Here is a 21,878-nt window from a genome sequence, read left to right on the forward strand (position 1 = left end):
CAATGCACTGTGCACAGGAACTCTGTACCTCAATTTGCACGCGTGAAATTTTGGGCTTTGAGAGGCCCTGCTCTAGAGAATGGGCGAACACTTACCTAAAAGCCACGAGAATTCAGGTTCAAGTCCGATGACCTCTAATTTTTTCATCTCAATTGTATTTGAAATCTTTTAATACATGAAATTATTACTCAAAGTCCCTTCTCATATGCTGTACGAAGCTTCACTACATTTGGAAAACCAATTAATATCTGACTTAACATTATCAATAATTGACAAAATCCTACTTCGTCTTAACAAAAACTTTTTTTTGAGGTCTATTTTATTCATAACCCAATTTACCACAGTTTGGGAACCACAACTCTTAATGGTTAATACATTGGTTATCTTTTTTATTACATTCATGTTAATTCAGTCTTACTTTGGCACAGCTACTAGACGTGGTGCATCAAGGAAAAGTCCTGAAAGCAAAGAAATAAAGAAAAAATAAGATTTGCTTTATGGCAGCAGCATACCGAGTAACCAATTAAATTCCAAAGGTGAGTGTAATTTCTAAAGAAATAATCCTAGTTCTACAGTACTGTATAATAAAATACACAATCTGGTGGGTAGAGAGAGAGAGAGAGAGATTGGAGGGAGAAGGAAGACTAGTAAGTTGAATAGACCCTTTGAGAAACTTAGCATTAATGAGAAAATACGGTATGACACAGGTTTCGTAGAGAAAGAAAATGAACAACACATGGACTGATAAGAGACAGCTGTTGTTGTTGTTATTATTATTATTATTATTATTATTATTATTATTATTATTATTTACTGTTATTGAAAATTTTGTAATATTGTGTTTTCATTACTGCTGGGTGATATTTTGTAACATTGAAAATTGTAAAGTGTTGTTTTCATTATGGTTGAGCGATCTTTTGTAATATTGTGAAATGTCTATTCTAAAAAACGGCCCTACATCTTTAATGTTGTGAAATGTTGATTCTAGAAAGACGTCCTACGTCTTTAAAAATTTTGTAAAAGAAAGATTCTCGATAAGTATTTGCGTTTGAGAAAAAAAAAAAAAAAAAAATTGATTGGTGAGTCTGGGAGGTGAGCTTCAGTGCTCTGATCAGTTACTTGGTGATCGCACCAGGGCAAGCTTCAGTGTCCTTGAGAGAGCGAGAAAAACTTTCATCTTTCACTTCTCACCTGTCCAGCGAGTCAGACGTACTTCGGCAATCCTTCCACCCAGGATGGGCTGCTTTAGGGTAAGCGCTATTAGTTCCTTTTCCAAATTAATTTAATTTTTTTTTTTTTTTTTTTCACGTAGGAGTTTACCCCTACACGTCCAGACTCTCAACTCAATTATTGAGATGTCTTAGCTTTTCAGCTGGGCTTGCCTGTTTGATTTTGGAGGCATTCCCCTTTCTTTTAATTTTGTAAAGTGTATAATTAAATGATTACTTGTATTTCCCTCCGGAGTGGCCTCCAATAACTTTGTGTCTCTTGTTGCATGCTAGTTGATCCTCTGCTCCGCACCAGAAGTGTTTTTGGTGTGGGAGTAAGCTGAACTGGCCTCAGCATCAAGTTTAAGTATTTCTGATTTCCCCCTTGTTTCCATTATGTGGTGCGACTGACTTAAAGTGCTCTTTGAAGTCGCTTAAGTGTGGCCGTATCCAGTATTCGGGTGATAGTAGGTTCGAACCCCAGTGTCGGCAGCCCTGAAAATGGTTTTCCGTGTTTTCCCATTTTCACACCAGGCAAATGCTGGGGCTGTACCTTAATTAAGGCCACGGCCGCTTCCTTCCCACTCCTAGCCCTTTCCCGTCCCATCGTCACCATAAGACCTATCTGTGTCGGTGTGACGTAAAGCAACTAGCAAAAAAAAAAATAGATAAATAAATTAAAAAAAAGTGCTGTTAACTTTCACTTAATATTGTATTTCTTATATCATGTTCCTTATTTCCTTTAAACGTTGTATTTTGGAAGTTTGCGTTATGTTAGTGTATATCACACCTTAGCCTTTATAATTTAAAGAAATAGAGCTTAGTACATTTCATCTGATTTGTTGTTTATCAGATATTGTAACTTGATTTTGTATTAATGAAATTTATTCAAATTTTATTTTGGTGTAACTTTTATGTTGGGAAAATAATATCATAGATCAAGGGATCACCGTTGGTTTTTCTTAAAATCCACAACCCACGTATCCTCATGGCCCTGGTAAGGTTTCCCACACCCTTTCCACATCCGTTATTATAGTCTTCACGTTGTCCAACCTGATGTTCATTTGTTTATTTCTTGACGCAGTTTCAGCTGGTGTTTTGTTTTGTCTTACAGCTGTCTAAAGTACATGTGATTTAAAAATTATTATTATCATTATTATTATTTCTTTATTTATTATGCGTCATGTAGCCAGTTTTTTTTTTGCTATTTGCTTTACGTCGCACCGACACAGATATGTCTTATGGCGACGATGGGATAGGAAAGGCCTAAGAAATTGGAAGGAAGCAGCCGTGGCCTTAATTAAGGTACAGCCCCGGCATTTGCCTGGTGTGGAAATGGGAAACCACGGAAAACCACCTTCAGGGCTGCCGACAGTGGGGCTCGAACCCACTATCTACCGATACTGGATACTGGCCACACTTAAGTGACTGTAGCTATCGAGCTCGGTCATGTAGCCAGTTAACGGTTACATACTGAACTGGAAACCGGTTACACAGTATATTATGATACAAGCCAATTTTCTCCCAAAACCAAGGGACAAGACTAAAAAATGCATACTATTTAGATTCTCAATTAGCTGCAATTTAATTCCTCCAGGGTAGGTGACTTAAATATATTATGAACCTTCTGAGCATGAAATTTGATACAGGTAAACCCCGTTATACGCGGATTCGTTATCCGCGATTTCGCATATATGCAATTTTGATTTTAAGTCTAGTGCTGTCATCTGTTAACAGTGTGGGGAAGCTGTAATTCCTTAAGGCAGGTACGGACATGCATGCTGAACTCTGTAACGTACACTACGTCGCGCGCCAGGGTTAAACGGGGCAAGCGCATATCTATGCGCATCTTCTGTTGTGTTTGTCGAGACGTGAATCATCAGTTCCGGTCAGTAGAGCTGTGAAGTTGCACTTGACAAGTTTCGTATTTCATATGCCATGTAAAAGGAAAGGAAGAGTGTCTGTCGAAGGAAAGAAGCATGTACCAAAGTCGTATTCCTTAAAAACAAAGAAGTTTTTGATCGCTGTGGGAAAGGTGAGCGTATTGTTGACATTTAGCATGCTTCGGGACTTAGTGAGTCCACTGTGAGAACAATTCATGACAATGCAGAATTAATTCGAAAAACTGCTCAATCATCTACTATCTTAAGTGTGACTAGTGTGACCAAGTCTCGCTCGGAAGCGATGGGAAGAACGGTTTGGATTCAGCATCACAACCAACAACACATGCCTCTCTCTGGAGCTGCTATTCAAGCTAAAGCAGAGTATAGTTTATTATTGTGTTTTTCAGTGTTAAACTTTTAAGTGTATAAAGTTTGCATTAAAATGCATTTCATAAACATGATAATGGTTATTTTTTGTAAAAATACTAAAAATCTCTGCCATTTTAAACTTAATGTGAGTAAACGGAAACCTAACCCTATATTTTACATATAAAATTACTCTCGATTTATGCGAATTCGGTATCCGCGGCAAGTCCGCGGAATGTAACTATTGCGTATAACGAGGTCTACCTGTACTAAAATATCAGATGCAATTTACATGGTCATCACTCTCAAAAGTTGCCATGTATTTGAGAAGCATAATTTTAACAATTTTGAAGTATTTCCAGCCTTTAACAAGTTCTGCCAATTAATTCTCATACCCAAAAGTGTATACTTTCATGCACATCTGGTTCTTGACCTATTACATCTATCATTCTCAAGAGTTACACTTCTTTGTCTCTGAGAGGTGGTATTTTCAAGGTTAAAAATGTTATTTCTCACCTCCCACAAAATGAATTGAGAGAAGACCAAGTTAAAGGAAATTTTGAATGTCTCTACATCAATACTGGCGTTTCAGGAAAAACAGATTAGTGAGATTTTTGCATTTATTCAACACAATGAGAAATGATAAAACATTAAAAAATTATGGATATCATTTCTGCATCATATATACTATCAACTGCCTCAAAATTGGGACAAGTAAAGAAATGTATCGACAAACACAACATTCATATCACATTAGTGAGATAACACAGGGAGTATGATTTAAGATTTCGTTCTTCTGCTCACAGGCCATGAGAATCTCCAAGCGTGCACCATATGAGTTGTGTCAAGCTTGGTGTGATAAGAAGTCTTGACAGCTGACGCAGCAGTTTGCTAGCAACTAATGAACTTTTAAGGTGTGTTGTGAGATTATTAACATGATGGTTATGTACACTACAGTACAGAGAATATTTTTGGTTGAATGTTATTTGCACAAGAAGAAAACAGTTAAAATGTGCCCTTGAAAATTCCATAGACAGTTTCCCGGTTCTACAGTACCATCAAAATGTATTGTGCAACAACTCTTTCACAAGTGGCATAGTACTGGTTACATAATTAATAAGAAAATACAGTGAAGGAGAACAGTTCTCATACAGGAGACGTGTGCAGATAAACAGGTAAGACTGCAATTCACTCCATGTAAGTCATTTTGGAGAGTAGCTCAGGAAACTGGTATTTCACATTCATTAGCATGTAATGCAACAAAATTATTACATTTACGATCTTAATGGACTCGTTCAGTGGCAAGTTCAGTTTCATTTACTAGTTTATTTATTTATTTATTTATTTGTCTTGAGCCTGTATATAGTTGGTGAGTTCAGTTTTTTTTTTTTTTGCTAGTTGCTTTACGTCGCACCGACACAGATAGGTCTTATGGCGACGATGGGACAGAGAAGGCCTAGGAATGGGAAAGAAGTGGCCATAGCCTTAATTAAGGTACAGCCGCAGCATTTGCCTGGTGTGAAAACAGGAAACCACGGAAAACCTTCTTCAGGGCTGCTGTGCCGCACCAAGTTTCCCTTGGTGGCGCACTCCTCTGTATGTAATACATTCTTTGACTGCAATCGACTTTTGGGTCGATCTATTCCCTGGACGTGACGTATGACTCGTTTTCTCCTTGACAAAGTGCGCTTCCGGCCATCAGCCGAAGTCTCTTCAGTCAGTCTTGTGTCCGCTTTCTTTGAAACTAGTTCGCAGGACGGTTGTAGCCGACATGGCGGTCGATACAACAATGTACATTTTGAGATACGAGATCTTTGACCTGTGCCGTTTATATTTCCTGCAGTATATTTATCTACTTGAATGCCCGGCTCTTTATCTCGGTCGCTATTTTGTGACTACCTAATGCTCTGAACAACGCCTGACTATTAAGGTAACCTTTTTCTTTGGCTTGCTATGGTTGCGTGGGCGTATTAGTTATATACATTTAACCGTTAATGCTGCATTTTGTCTTATTGCTAGTTTTCTCTGATCTTGTGTGTTCTGTTTTTCGTGTGACTTAAACCCGTAAGGATGGAGGATGGTTTAGTCAGTGGTGTGTTTGTTTGGCATGTATGTGATCTGAAGTTCGAGACCTATTGCCATTTTTTTTAATTATTCGTCGATTCTCTCATGGCCGAGCTCTTGATGCGTGATGTTGTGTTCGACGCTATGACTGGTATTCATGTTTGTCCGTGGTGAGGCGATATGAATACGTTGCAAGCGTGATGGTTACGATGAAGCTACTGTGAATTATGTGGGGATATGCCTTGCCTTGATGCGGCAATCCTTTGTTATTTTACGCGTCTTGTATTGAGCTCATGAGTCCATGAATGCACTTGTCTTGCTATGCGGATCTCCCTGTGTTCGTTATGTGTCTGGACAAAACTGATTATTCTACCTGTATACATTTCTTTTGGGTCTCTATGGTGTGTGTGTACGTGTGGTTGTGCTGTATGCCTGCCTGATTAACAGCATTCTCCTTTTCTTACAGTGTTATTTTTTTGAAGTTTTATTTACATTTTCTTATTTTCATTCCTCGGGCTATTTGCTGGCCTAATTATATATTTACGTTTGTTGCTTTCATTTGAATGAGTCTTCTTTCATTGTTAGCATTGTTTACTCGCCTCGTAACTATGGCAGCCATGTTTATTCTTTGATTTTTCTTTCTTTCTGGGATGCTGTGCTTTTCAAATCGGGGATTGTTGCGTGATGGATCTCTTCTCTGGGATGCTGGTCCATATACATGGAGATGTGTGAGATGTAACGTGTATGTTTTAATTTGATGTGCGTGTAAGTTCTTTCGATGTATGTCCGCTGATATTAGTTTATTGCAAGGACGAATGTGTCATACGTCGCGTATGTGAAATTATGCGGTGAGTGTAAATCGTACGCTACAAGTTTGTGATTGTAAGATGCTTGTGTGGCCATGTTTGATATGTTTTCAATCTGCCTCTTGATATGATTGGATGAATAACCTACACGATAAGTTTCTACGCATATCTCCGTGAGTAATGTTTCAAACTTGAATATTTTTTTTATTGCCTTATCTTGCTTTATTTTCATTAATAAACCCCCATGTATTTTGACCCCGTTCTTTCATTTATCGGGAAGGGTTCTGGGTTCTTTCCGTCTCCCGTTCCTCCCTTTAGTTTAATTTGGTTCGAGTCCAGCTCCAGACTGTTTTAGTCTGTTCCAGCCCGTCCACGGCCTCGTCTCATGAGGTAAGTTGGTAAGTATTCACGGACCTGTTGGTGTGTGTATGCGTGCGTGTGTGCATATGTATGTGTGTGCGTATGTGTGTGTGCGTGTCTACGGTAGCAGAGTGTGTGTAAGGCATGAGTGAGTGTGTGTATGCGGCAGTGTGTGTGCTGCGGGTGTGTTCGGCAGACTGCAGACAGTGGGGTTCGAACCCACTATCTCCCGGATGCGAGCTCACAGCTGTGCGTTCAGTTTTGTCCACTCACCATTGTGGGCATTGCACTCGCTGTTACCAATTCACTGCGCTCCTATGTCTCGGTACCCCGTTACAAACTATTAAATTATACTCCCTGTACAATGAAAGCCAGTCACAGCTCCAACTAAATAGGTTGCTAAAATAAAGAAAAGTAAGATTCAAATTATGTTCATAATGAAACAATGATATTTTTATAATAGCAATATTTCCAGTAGTTCAGTTCCTCTATTAGATTCTCTCATAATAGGAAACAAAATACTGCAATAAATTTATTGTATTCTGTACTTTCCATTCCATCTTCTGCGTTTGTTCACTATTTACCTCGGAGGAAAATGGACAGCATAGCTTCAGTACATTAAAACAAATAAAAACGTATCCAAGTTCTACAATCAGCTTTAGCAAGCATCTCAGTAAATAATTAAAATCTCAAAAACTTTGATTTCTCTCGAACAGTATGCAGTAAGCAAACCAGGGCATGGAACATTTTTGTGAAGATAGTGGGAAGTCTAAATTTTTACAGTGTGGTGAAAATGCCTCTTAAAAAAGAAACGGAGGAAACTTTAGCATCAAATGTTAATGTGAAGATTTGAAAGGAACACCATACAAGTGTTTTAAACATATGTAGTAATACGGAGTGAAATAAGACATTTATTTTGATCATGGATGTCACTGCATTGAGTTTTCAAGTATGCAAAGTCACTTAATATATTTAAATAGATGATTTGAGTTTCATTATTTAAGAGAATCAATGTTCACCTCCTTGGCTGAATGGTCAGTGCTGAGGGATTCTGTTCAGAGGGTCCTGATTTCAAATCTTGGTTAGGTCAGGAATTTTAATCATGTCTGATTAATTCCTGTGACTCTGGGACCGGGCATCAGTGTTTGTCCCAATACACTCCTTTTCATAGACACACAGACACACCAAATTACCAACCAGAACAGAGAACACAACAGTGAGTACATTCCTCCAAATAGTATCCAGCCAAAAGACAGACCCAGGTCTTCATGTCTGATGCAAATCACACCTGCAATCCCACCAGGGTATGGGAGAAGCAATAGAAGAAGAAGACAAAATGTAAGAGACATAAAATCTTAAACTGAAACTAAACCCAACTGGGAATTGATCACAAGACCATATGAACCGAAGGCCTTAACACTGATAGTTAAAAGGATAACCTTTCACTCAAGGAGCTGGACTTTTGAGTCACTCAAATACTGAAACTCAAATAATCTATTATATTATAAATGTTAAACTGGATGGGGACACCAATATCATAGACACCCTGTGTCGAAAACTTGTCTGGGCTTGGCCTGACAAAATGGCATACTAATCTGTAGTTTTCTATAGTGAGTAGAATAGAATAAATGCTCATTTAAGGATAGATCCCAGCAGAAACCATGCAGCTTAGGACTCAGTCTGTTTATTGTGCTTGACTTCGTACTCATGAATATGATGGTGAATTCATGAATGATAGTCTTAATTTTCTTTAAAGAAATTAATTTACTTATGCAATATAATTATTTTAATATTTGTTTAACTGAAACCAATATTATTAATTAATTAATGAGTGATTGTTTTCAAATATTAATAATTAATGTTATAGGTTTAACTTCCCACAAACTACTTCTCAATTTTCTGGGGGGGGGGGGCATCAATGTGCCACAAGTTTGTCCCACAGGAAATGCTGATAAATGTACCAACATGAGCCTGGCATATTTCTGCACCTTCAAATACCACAAGACTGAGCTGGAATCAAACCAGACAACTTAAGCTCAGAAGGCCAGCACTCTACTGCCTGAGCTAATTAGCCTGGACTTCCGAATATTATTGGGCCATCATAGCAGAAGTATTTATAAATCAACACTTATTCATATTTGACTGAGAGCTTTCTACATACCCACTTGTGGCACCTCCTTAGCTCTCTGTGGTGATGGAGAAAACCTATAAGTAAACATTATATCAATGTTATTAATGCAGGTACAAACAACATCACTATAAAACAAATAAGATTTCTTAGCGGATTCATAAAATTTAAAATGAGCATATATATGTTTCATGAATGATACGAGATAATAAAAACTATTTCTGCCAGAGCAGAATCCTTATTGCTTACCCTACTCAAAAATACAGTATAATCCTGTAGTTGCACTCATTATGCTGGCCGTGCTCCTAAAATTGCAAGTAATATATTTTAAGTTTGTTTTTGCAAATGTACAGTTCCTTAAAAAAAAAAAAAAAAGAAAAAGAGCACATGATACTGCGTAAGTACATCGCAGGTACACCTTTCTCAAAAACAAAGAACCTATAGGGATAATGTCTGTTATGAGTATCCATAGGGTTTGTATCTACATGGGAGGTGAATTTATTCTAATCATAATTAAAATTAAGTCTGATAAAATATTAAATGTGGGAAACATACAGCACCATGGGTTCATTTTTTGTTGTTGTTGAGGAATTACATGTCAACAACTGACTTAGCATCTTTCAGTAGTATGTGGTGATAGCTGAGGGCAGGTTTGGTTTCTACATATCACTCTGTATACATGTGAACTATTTAAGTGAAAATTTGTCACCAGTCTGTTATTACTGCAATAGTGGGCTAAATATTCTAACTTCTCTTATAATGTAGGTAAATTTCATAGAAGAGTGAAGCATAAAAGCAATGAGAAATGAAGTTACTTACACCACTATTAGAGCTCTGTATTGTGTGCTAAGTTCCAGTTGATTAAACCTGTTTATTTCATCATAATTTAATCAACTGGACATTAAAGATGGACAAATATATAAAGCCTACTCAATTTGATGTTAACCCAAACTCTACATCAACAGGAAAAGAACAGGAGTACTGGCTTAAATCATTCAAGAATTTTATTTACGCCACTAATATAAGTAAAGGAAGCAAAGTAAATGTTCTCATCAACTTCATAGCTCCTTTTGTAAATAAGTACACAAGTGAGTGTACTACTTCTGAAGGAGACTTGGAAATCCTCAATTTTAACTGTATGGTAAACCTAAGAACGAAGTTTATGCGTAACATTTATTGGCATCAAAGAAGCACGAGTTGGATGAGTCTGTTGATTAATATTTAAAAGTTTCGTAGTTGCCAAGTTAATTTCAAATCTGTTACTGTGCTTAATACTAAGATGAAATTGTCACAAATGCTTTCATACAGGGCTTGCTATCCTCACAAAAGTGACAGCATCTTTAGGAAAGAATACCTCCAACACTTCATGATGGTGTTAATCAGTCCTGAGCACTCGAAACAGCACACAGAAGAATTCTGAAGGTTACAACAGTTTCTCTGTACAGGGATCCATAATTGCTGCACCCTGTGAATCCTTCTGCAATAACACAGCTACTCATAGTACAAGTAAAATGCTGCCCTGTATATAAACAGCCTCTGAATAATGCTTCTTCGCTAGAAACTCCATTTGTCACACCTGTAATAAACACAACCACTTTCCAATGGTCTGCAAAAGTACCAAACACCTGGTCTCCAGTGCTAATCCTTCCCTTATTTATAAAGTTGTATTTTTTAGTTAAAGTAAACCATTTCACTGCCCCAGAAAGCTATGCGAACACAGATTTGCAGGCAATCCTAGATTAAAAATCTATCCTCAAAACAGTAAGGTTCCTATAGCCACTTCGAATTTAAATTTGTCTGTAGATGGATGCATTCTAGTGAACTAAAATAATAATAATTTCGTGTGGCTATTTATAGCCGAGTGCAGCCCTTGCAAGGCAGACCCTCCGGTGAGGGTGGGCGGCATCTGCCATTTGTAGGTAACTGTGTGTTGTTGTGGTGGAGGATAGTGTTATGTGTGGTGTGTGAGTTGCAGGGATGTTGGGGACAGCACAAACACCCAGCCCCCGGGCCAATGGAATTAACCAATTAAGGTTAAAATCCCCAACCCGGCCGGGAATCGAACCCGGAACCCTCTGAACCGGAGGCCAGTACGTTGACCATTCAGCCAACGAGTCGGACAGTGAACTTAGAAATACTGGAAAGTAAGTATAAGAATGTTAAACTGTATTTTCTCCCCAATTTCTGCACTGATATACTAAAAAAATGAAATGACGTATGGCTTTTGGTGCTGGGAGTGTTTGAGGACAAGTTCGGCTCCCCAGATGCAGGTCTTTTGATCTGATGCCCGTAGGTGACCTGCGCGCCATGATGAGGATGAAATGATGATGAAGATGACCCATACGCTCAGTCCCCGTGCCAGCAGAATTAACCAATTATGGTTAAAATTCCCAACCCTGAAATGAATCAGATCCAGGATACCTGTGGCCGAAGGCCAGCATATTAACCATTTAGGCATGGAACCAGAAACTGACATATTGATAAGGTATGATATTATGAGACAGCATTCCAAAACTGATCTGTCTTTTGGGGGCAGCAAAGTCTTTCATATCCGTATGCAGCCTAGTACATGCTGTTGTGGAATGTCCACATCCTTTCAGGTATTCACAACTGAAATCTTGATGCTTCTCTCAGCAAGACTCTGAGTCAATGATTATGAAATTATAAGGTTAGTGAACGAAGGCATGGTACTTCAATCAATCCTCAATGATTTGCATTTAGGGCTATCACACAGGTGGCAGATTTCCTATCCCTTGTGGTGTTCAAGTAGCAGAGACAAAACAAAAAATAAATAGATATACCTTACAGAATACATACCCACAATCAAATATCAAAATGTTAAAAGCTAAAATGGCACAATTTAAGGTTTTCAGCACTACTAACCTGATAAGCGCTTGTCATCAAATACCAGTTTGGGAAAATTATAAGGTATTCACTGCATTTGAAACTGGGGGATGTCTTCGTCAATTTAAACTTTCAGAGTGACAAATAAAGTTGTTTCCAGAGAATTATGGATAAAATCATATCAGATGAACATCTTGAAGGAGTATTCACCTATTTTGATGACATCATAATCGTAATCAGTCTGAACATGAGAGAAAATTTCTCCATCTAGCCTAAAGACATAACCTAATATTAAATAAAAATAAATGCAAATTATATCAGAATTTAATCATGCTATTTGGCCACCTTCTCAGAATCAAGACCATTCAACCTGATCCTGAAAGACTAAAATCTTTGCAAGAATTTCCAGTGCCTCAAGATATAGCAACTTTAAAATGAGCTGTTGGAATATTCACCCACTATTCTACATGGATTCCTAAACTCTCAGAAAAAAAAAAAATCACAATCTCATCAAACACAAATCATTCCCCATGCAACCCAGTGAAATAACAGATTTTGAAAATCTGAAATGTGAAGTTGCCAAGTATATCATAGCCGCAATTATGAACAATGTTCCCTTGGTAGTTGAAACAGACAGCTCTGATTATGCTATCGCTGCAACTCTTAATGGTGGTGGTGGTGGTGGTGGTTTTTGTTTTAAGAGGAAGTAAAACTAGGCCATTCTCTTGCTTTGTTCTCACACACCCTCTTGGAATATGAACAGGAACATTCAGCAGTTGGAAAAGAATCTTATTCTGGTAGGAAAATAACTCAAGATAATCGCACATCAAGAAATGTTATCTTTCATTTTCAACACCAATCACTGAAGTACGATTAAAAATGACAAATAATGAGACTGTATCTGGAACTTTTTGCTACTATTTTAAATTCATCAAACACTGTGTCATTATACCATTAGGTAAGATCTAAAAACCTCCGTCCAGCTCCATGGCTAAATGGTTAGCATTCTGGCCTTTGGTCACAGGGATCCCGGGTTCGATTCCCGGCAGGGTCGAGAGTTTTAACCTTAATTGGTTAATTTTGCTGACCCGGGCGCTGGGTGTATGTGTCGTCTTCATCATCATTTCATCCTCATCACGACGCGCAGGTCGCCTACAGGCATCAAATCAAAAGACCTGCATCTGGCGAGCCGAACTTGTCCTCAGACACTCCCGGCACTAAAAGTCATACTCCATTAAAAACCGCCCATTTTCCTTCGAGGATGTAAAGAGAATGGCAGTGTCCTGCCCAATCTGTGTAGAAATCAAACCCATATTTTTAAGACCAAAAACAGCCATTTTATCAAACCACTGCACCATCTGAATGCCACAGTTTATACTTCACAGGACCACTGCTAACAAATACCTTCTAACTGTAATGGACAAGTTTTCTTGGTGCCCTTTTGGCTTTCCTCATCAAGATGCAAGCACTTCCAACATCATCAATCATCTTTATGAGTTGTTCACAATTTTTGGAATGCCTCCCTACATTCATTCAGACCAAGATAGCAATTTCCTATCTTTTGATCTTACAAGTTTTCTTCACGAACATCGCATGCGAACAAGAGGGCATATAAATCTCTGGTAGGACCCTGATTAGAGTATGGTTCTAATGATGAGGATAGAAATTGTGCCAGCTGCTGAAGCCTGTCACACTCCTCTGGGGTAATGATTAATGAATGGCAGATGAAAGGAAATAATATTAGAGTGTGTTGCTGGAATGAAAGATGACAGGAAAAACTGGAGTACCCGGAGAAAAACCTGTCCCGCCTCTGCTTTGTCCAGCACAAATCTCACATGGAGTGATCAGGTTTTGAACCACGGAACCCAGTGGTGAGAGGCCGGCGCCCTGGCACCTGAGCCACAGAGGCTCAATTTTTATAAGAAGAATTATAAATAACACCGGCCTGCTAAAAAAAAAAAAAAAAAAATCTCTCCGGCGAAAGGTTGAAGAGGTGATTTACCCTAATTTAGGTGTGCTGATTTCAAATACGTAAACCGTTTTTGCCTATCACATACAGTTTTTTTGTTATTTGAGATCCAAATTTGCCATATTGTTGTAATTTCGATAGAAAATACCCTAATAGAGGATATATGCAATTTTAATGGGACATGATCAAATTGCAATGAATATACAAACAAGTAATATGTTCATTGCTAGGATGTATGAATCTCACTACAAGAACACTGTTGTTGCACTTTGATGTGAATGAACGCTGTGTTCCTCAGTAGAGTTATCTCGCACTAGACACCAACAGTAATCTGACATCATGGAGATGTACCATCGCCCCTGATACCTTTGTTCCATATCTTTTAGATCCTAATGGAATCACTCGCCATGTTCCTCGCTGAATGCTCCTAAATTTTCAGGAAAATAATCCAGATGACTGTGCAGAAAATATAATTTTGAGCTCATGCGGCAACCCAATTTCTGGAAGTTGTACAGCATGGTTTCCACTATCTGTTGGTGGTTGAAATCTTTAACATTACCCAGGAATTTGCTACAAACATCCTTGAATGATTCCCATGCCTGAAGCTGTTTTTCGTTCATCGTCGTACTGAATGTCGGATCCTTCATAAGCTTCCAAATTTGAGAGCCATCAAAAACACTTTTCCTAATTTTGGCATCTGACAGTCCTGGAAATTTCTGACAGAGGTACTGAAAGCAGGGACTGTCTCCATCCAAACTCTTCGCGTACTGCTTCATAGTTCCCAATTTAATATGTAAAGGGAGCAATAACACACTTTGAGGATTAATTAATGGACGATTTACAATGTGTTTTTCTCCAGATATGAACTGTTTCCTCTTTGGGCCACTCAGACACTAACCAGTGATGATCCCTGTCCCGAGAGTCCCACTCACACAGAAAACATGGGAACATTGTATATCCGCCTTGCTGCCCTAATATGATACTGCACACTTTTAAATCGCAGCACGGTAACCATCTGTGTTCATTGTAGTTCAGTTCCTTCTACACCATATATAAATTGTGATAGTTTTCATGAAGAGATGTTGAATGGGCGACTGGCACTGAAGCAAGTTTATTTCCATTGTGCAGAAGAAAACCTTTGAGACTTCTTTTACTGGTATAAATAAATAGACGCCAGTTCTTTGCTTGGTAAATAGATCCAAGACAATGAATCAAGCCAGGGATATCACAGCAAAACATAAGTTCGTCTTCGTGAACAAAAAACTGCCAGAATTCTTCCTCGCGATTTCTGTAACAATATGAATTTGTCCCAAGAAGTAAAAAAATTCTCTCTTTTAATCTTGATCCTAAAAGTTCACTTTTTTCTTTAGTGAGGCCTAGGTCAGGCACCAAATCATTTAAGTCATACTGATTATAAAGACGTGGAGTTTTATCCTCAACATCTGGTACAAAGCTATCATTATCACAATCCTCCGCACTTGAAGATGAAGAAGATACACTCTCTGGTAACTGTATTGGTGGTTTTAGGACAGGTTAGTGATCTCTGCACACAATTTTTCCTAGGTCTTTCCACTCTTGCCTTATCTTTGCTGTTCTTGTCCATTGTTTTCCTCTCCATCTCACAAACCGGTCTAGCCATCTAGTTCTTTGCCTTCCCATGTTCTGTCTTCCTTCTCTGGGATCCCACATTGACATTTTGTGAGTCCATTGACTTTGGTCCAGTCTCACTACGTGTCCTCCCCATTTCTCTTTTAACTGACCAGCTGTCATCAGAGTGTCTTTCATACCGGTTCTCCTTCGTATATCTTTGTTCCATATTCCGTCTCTCAATGAGATCTGGAGTATTTTTCTTTCCATTTTATGCTGGCATATCTGGATCATTTGCCTTTGTCTTAGTGCTAGTGCCCAGGTTTGGCATCCATATAGTAGAATAGGTATCACACATTTTTCTAGGACATATGCCTTGAAGTATCCACAAAGACACACAAAAAATGCTGTCAACTTGCATACATGAATTTATTCACAATTATTTACAAATTAAATACACATAATCTAAATCACTGCCGTCACAACAAAACATTTCACTCTGAAACATCAATAAACCACCATTCTAACAGCTGCCTATCACAGAGTACATGGAGATTACAACCCTGAAACAATTGACTGCCACAGCATGTCTGCCCAAACACCACACGAGGTCACAAGTACAACTCCTGTTAAACCATAACTCCAACTAAGCAATAACTCGTCTCTACCATCAAGACCACCTCCTTATATATGTGCCTGGCCAGGCATCTAGAAAGATATGTTACAAAATATCTTCTCATAAATTCTAGAGTGCTTAATACATAGATATAATGTACAGAATATTCTCCATAATTCTCGTCTACTTAGTGCCATTCTGGATGTTACAATGTGTTTCACAATCCTGTAGTGAATTATACATCATATATACAGGTAATAATAAATTATACACAGGTTCTTACTTTAGATGAACTCATATAAATGTCTATGTACAGTACATGTTTCGTGACATAACCTCACAAACTATGCGATCATCCAACTACATAAAAAATAGTAATAATACTTAATGGATGTAAACACTTAATAACCATACAAGTAATAATAATAATAATAATAATAATAATAATAATAATAATAATAATAATAATAATAATAATAATAATAATAATAATAATCATCATCATTCGAGCTCGATACTTGCATTATTTACCCATGGGTGAGAGAATATAGTTTTCAAGTGATATCAGTTTATCACACTTGTGTCAACACCCCCCCCTACAACTTGAAACAATTTCCACACTCTGTCACACTCATCAACAATGTCTTGGTTGTAGACTTTATATTCTTTCTTCCTTGATGTTGCTGGATGTGCTCTCCTTCTCTTGATGAGGTTGTGCCATGTTGAGGGTCGGGGTTGCCTCGTTGCCAGCCTCTTCCTTGATGATAGTCGATGCGTTTTCCTGATGATGACCAGATTGTGCTGCGGTCAATTCACGAGAGGAGGAACAGATAAGAAACTTACTTGAAAAAATTCCAGAGGAATCAGATGTCTGAGGTTTTTGGATGACCATGAAGGTGATGTTTTAGAATTGAGTGACCATGCTTCAGAAAGTGAATAATACAGTAGTGAACTTATCATTGTTCCAAGTTTTGACAAACTGGGATACAAGGAGAATCAGGGACTACACTGTGGACATTTCCATGTTTTTTAAAAGTGTGAACAATGTATTGTTCAATTTTGGACACAAAGTTCGGTGAGTGTACATAATTTTCAGTTAATTTAGAACATCCAGAATGTTTTCTCACTATTGTCACTTATATAGATTGTTTTATAGTTTAATATTTGCTGCCATTTTGGCACAGATTGCCTATTAGTTTTCTATTCTAAACTTACATTTGCTTTCAACATTCTTATTTCGACTTTTATCGTGCATTTCTTTGATATGAGATAAACCCCATTGTCATAACATTCGATTCAGTCAGGAAAAAAGAGAAGTGTTGGTTATGCAGATAAATTATCAACCTGAAGGTTTCATTGAAATAGAGGGTAAACAACTCGAGATATCTAACAAATTAAAATATCTAGGAAGCATGATATCAGCAACAGGCTCCATTGAAGAGGAACTTACCAGCAGATTCAAGCTGGAGGAACATTCTATAGAGTTGTCCGAGATCTAATTTGGAACCCAAAAGTACCATTGAAATGCAAACGAGCAATTTATCTGACTTATTACATGCCAATTTTGACATATGGGAGGGAGACCTGGACTGTGAGGAAAAAGGATGAAGCACGGATTCAGGCAGCTGAAATGAGATTCATCCGAGGGATGGTTGGCAAAAGAAGACGAGATAAAATTCGTAATGAGAACATCAGGGATATGGCTCAGGTTGGCAGAATGTAGGATAACATAACTCTGCATAGTCTTCAATGTTATGGTCACATGAGAAGGATGGATCGTGATCGCATACCTAGAAAAATGTATGATCTGCAGTTAAAATAGTAAAGACCAAGAGGGCGACCAAGAATGCGATATATAGACATGGTGAAAAACGACATTCAGCAAGGAGGAGGGGACTGGGACAGCATTGAAGAAGAAGGAGAAATGTACAAAGAAGAAGTTGGTGGAGGGGCTTCATTCGCCGACCCATCATATAGATGGAACGACGTGGGATATGTACGTAGTCATATCTTGGTCACTTTCATGTTGTCAAAGCCAAGGATGAGACTGAGACTGGCAAATAAAATAAGAAATTAGTTCTAGCCCACACCAGAAGACATAGTACAGCTCTTGACAGCAAGATTAATTATAGGATGAAAACACGACTCTTTCTTGAACCCGGAGATTTCCTCAGAGCACGATTAATAGTGCAGTAATTCTCACGCAGATATTTTAAGGTTAAAGATCACGTGAATGTCTATTCTGAGTAATGTCTATTAAATCTTATTGTATAATCTTCTTTGAGCACTGTCAGACATATAGTCACATCCTCACTGCTGCATAAAAATGAATCCTCATTCATTAGAATGAAAGGGCCTTAAATCTCAATATATTCTGTAGGCTGAAGAAGCACCTATTTCCTGGCTTTATCATCTTCAGTACATTGAAGTCCCCGCCTCTGTGTGTGGTGAACTATGCTCCCACATGCTCAAATTTATCCACTGACTGGAAGTCCATTCTGTCTGCACAAAATGGGGTCTGATATGGTTCGGATTCTAACAACGGTGTGTGCTTGGTGTATAAATCCACCTTTGCAGCCTGTTGTATGCTAGCCACTGTCACCTCTGTGAGCTCTTTGGCTCATCACAATGATGTCTTCTGTAGAGGTTCTCCATTTAAGATAGCTGTTCAGGACCACACCCAACCAGGGAGGTTTCTCTGATGTCTAATAACCCATTCAAGTATGAAGAAAGGGGATAATTAATCACCATGTCTTGGACCAGATTTCACTTCAAAATTTTCTGATATCCCTCCACCATACATTATCACTACTGCTTCTGACCCTTGAATGCATATGGTTGTTAAACTGATCAGCTTCCTAGGGTTTTAAAATCACTCATAATGGTGAATACTATCATATGCCTTTTTGAAGTCAACATGTTAATAGCCATACCATGCCCAAAACTTTCTCGATAAACATAAGTAATGGAAAGGAGCAAACATGTTACAATCAAGTCATATATATAAAGGTAGGAAAAGTGGCAGGGACGTGTAATAGGAATGACTGATCAGTATGGAAAGAGGGAGAAAAAGGAACAAAACACAAAAGGACAGCACAATCTCCACATCTTCCATCACTGTCTTCAAATAGATGTTTTGTTAAAAAGGAATTTGATTTACATCGCACTGATGCACATAGGTCTTATGATATAGATGTTGATTCCCATAGGGAATCATCTTATGGTGATGATGGGATAGGAAAGGGCTACGAGTGGGAAAGAAGCAGCCGTCGCCTTAACTAAGGTACAGCCTCAGCATTTGCAAGGTGTGAAAATGGGAAACCATGGAAAACCCTCTTCAGGGCTGCCTACAGTGGGGATTCAAACCCACTATCTCCCAGATGCAAGCTCACAACTGCGCGTCGCTAACCGCACGGCCAACTCGCCCGGTTCCAAATAGATTAATTCTCTCCTCATCAACCTCAGTTCTTATACATTCACTACTTCTCAGCACCTGACAAACTCTCTTCTGCTTCCCAGTTTCATCTGGAGGGCAGGTATCAACAGTCATTGAGGTGTCATCTTAACAGACCTTCAGTCTTTGTGTGAGAAGTGCAGGATAAAAAGAGCTGGATAAATACAGGAAAAATGTTGCTTTGGTTAGCTGAACTGGTTATCATTTTCATCTTCTTCAAGATCATGATACATATGTTATCCACTGGTGACCGTAGCCTGCAGATGGCTGTCAGGTAATCCCCTAACAGCTGTTCAGTTAATATTTTCCAACCTGCACAATAAAATCTTGAAGAATATCTTGAATGCTATTAATCAAAGAAATGTTATACCTCAGTAGTTATTGTAGTCATACTTTTGGCCTTTCTTGTGTATTGGACAGATCAGTGTTAGTCTAGTCTTTAGGCATTTCCTCTGTGTTCTGTATCTTGTCCCTTAGGTACTTTATATGTTGATACAATGGGTCTCCACATTCTTTAAACAGCTCTTCCACAATTCCATTCCCTCCATGTCCCTTGGTTTTCTTCAACCTGTACATATACTTCTGCGTCTCTTCTAGAGTGACTGCTGGTATCTCTTCCTCATCAGCTCATCATGTTCCACTAGTTCTGATGGTTCCTCATTATTTAGGTGTTTCGAGAACTCTGTTGAGTACCATCTTTGCCCGAACACTACTTTGCCATTCTTGTACGGGATGAAGTATGGTTTTTAGAGAAGGCCACTTCTTGAGTTTTTGAATGCCTGATTTTTTATTTTGTATTTACATGTTCAGCTTCTTTGAGAGTCCTGGATTTCTGCCTCTCCATGTGCAGCTTCCTTTGCATTTCTTGTCCAACTTCTAGGAAACACCCTTTCTTCCTCTCATTCATGAGACCAGCTAGCTGTTCCTCCCTCACCCCATTTTGTTCTCAATCACCATTCTACATTGGTCATTGATCCTAATCTTTCCTTTCTGTATCCTTTCTTTCTCAGCATTTACCTCTCATGCTTTCACAACTATGTCCTTTATCAAGTGCAATGTTTGTTCTATTTTGTCAGTGGTGTCCAATTTATCAAAGCGGTTCTTTACTTCCACTTGGTAATAAGAGTTCCATTGCTAGACTTTCGTTTCTTTGTGTTTCTTGTCCAACTAGGAAACGCCCATTCTTCCTGTTGATATCATTTGGTCTATTGTTAGCCTTCATGTTCTCTGTTTTCAGATTAATATCCATCTGGCCAACAATTAGGAAATGATCCGTGTCACAATCTGCTGCACAATAGGCTCTTGCATCTTTTACAGAATTTTGGAATTTATCCAGACCCATCTGATTTACCATCTATCAATCTGGTGATACCTATATCTCAAGCTGATTTGTTTGTGCAGAAACACTGTTGACTTAATCCATTGCCTTGCAATGACAGATATTTCCATCATTGTCCGCGGGTTCCCATAAACGCAATGACGGAAATTTCCATCCACTCTATTTATTGCTTTGTTGAGGTTTCCACGGATACATATCGATATTTCTTTTCAATCCCAACAAGTCTATGAGATGTTGGTAATTGTATTTCAGCTATTTTTGCCCTTCAGCTATGTATTTTGCCACCAAAGAGTCTAAATATGATTGAGTAAATTGCCACATAAAACTTTAGTGCAGGTAAAGTCAACGTCATGGCTGAGTCAGATAAAGCTCGAATATTATGTTTTTTGGAGGAAAGCGATGTCAGTGACGATTTTTCCAATGAAAGTGATACTGAATTACGTTCGAGTGATGTTAGCTTTAGTAGTTCGAAAGAATTAGATGACATTATTGAAGACGGGGATGCAGGTGGATGTGTGGACTGGAAGTGGACACAAACAGACAATGTACCAAATAATATACGGTGTATTATACATGGAGAACTGAACTCTGTGGTAGTAAGAAGATTAGGTGAGAATCCAGGGAAGGCTGAAGTGCTAAGTGAGTTTTTGACTGACGAATTCAGGGAACTTCTAAAGAATGAAACTAACGGTAATGTGGCAAAATGTCTTCGCAATATTGAAAGTAACTCTACAAAAAAGAAAACTTATGATGAGGAGAACCAGTTTCCTGTGACAAAGGATGAACTGAAGACTCATTTTGCATTATGTATATTGATGTCTCCGACTAAAAAGTCTTCGGTTCAAGAATACTGGACTAAGAGAAGGGTTAGAGAAACACCAATATTTTCAGAAACCATGTCTCATAGACGTTTCAGTATCATGTCTAGATATTTGCATTTTGCCCCAGATTCTCCAGAAACCCAGTGTGATAAGCTCCGGAAAGTTAGACCTGTTGGTCAAGTTTCAAAAGGTGTATGTACCTGGAAAAAGAATAAGTATTGATGAAAGTCTGATGAAGTTCAGGGGGCGTTTGTCATTCGTTCACTTCAACCCTTCAAAAAGAGCATGTTTCAGTATAAAATTCTATAAAATCTGCTGCTCTGACACTAGCTCCTGTTGGAAATTTTGTATATATGTTGGTAAAGAACCTCAGTATGGAGATGGGACAGGTGATGCAAAAGACTACCCTGTAGTGAGGCAATTGTTCTTGAAT

At 38.4% G+C, this 21,878-nt stretch overlaps 1 long non-coding RNA gene across 1 annotated transcript in view; it reads right to left on the reverse strand.

Annotated features, from left to right (window-relative positions):
- Positions 1–417: 417 nt before the first annotated feature.
- LOC136875917 (uncharacterized) overlaps positions 418–21,878 on the reverse strand; it is an 86,361-nt gene continuing 64,900 nt past the window's right edge. Inside the window, exons 4-5 of the long non-coding RNA XR_011018417.1 lie at positions 8,849–8,892; positions 418–458 (exon numbers count right to left, since the gene is read on the reverse strand). This is a non-coding gene — a long non-coding RNA (uncharacterized lncRNA). The remainder of the gene's footprint in view (positions 459–8,848; positions 8,893–21,878) is intronic.

This window comes from Anabrus simplex, chromosome 6, assembly GCF_040414725.1.
Source record: "Anabrus simplex isolate iqAnaSimp1 chromosome 6, ASM4041472v1, whole genome shotgun sequence".
NCBI lineage: Eukaryota > Metazoa > Arthropoda > Insecta > Orthoptera > Tettigoniidae > Anabrus > Anabrus simplex.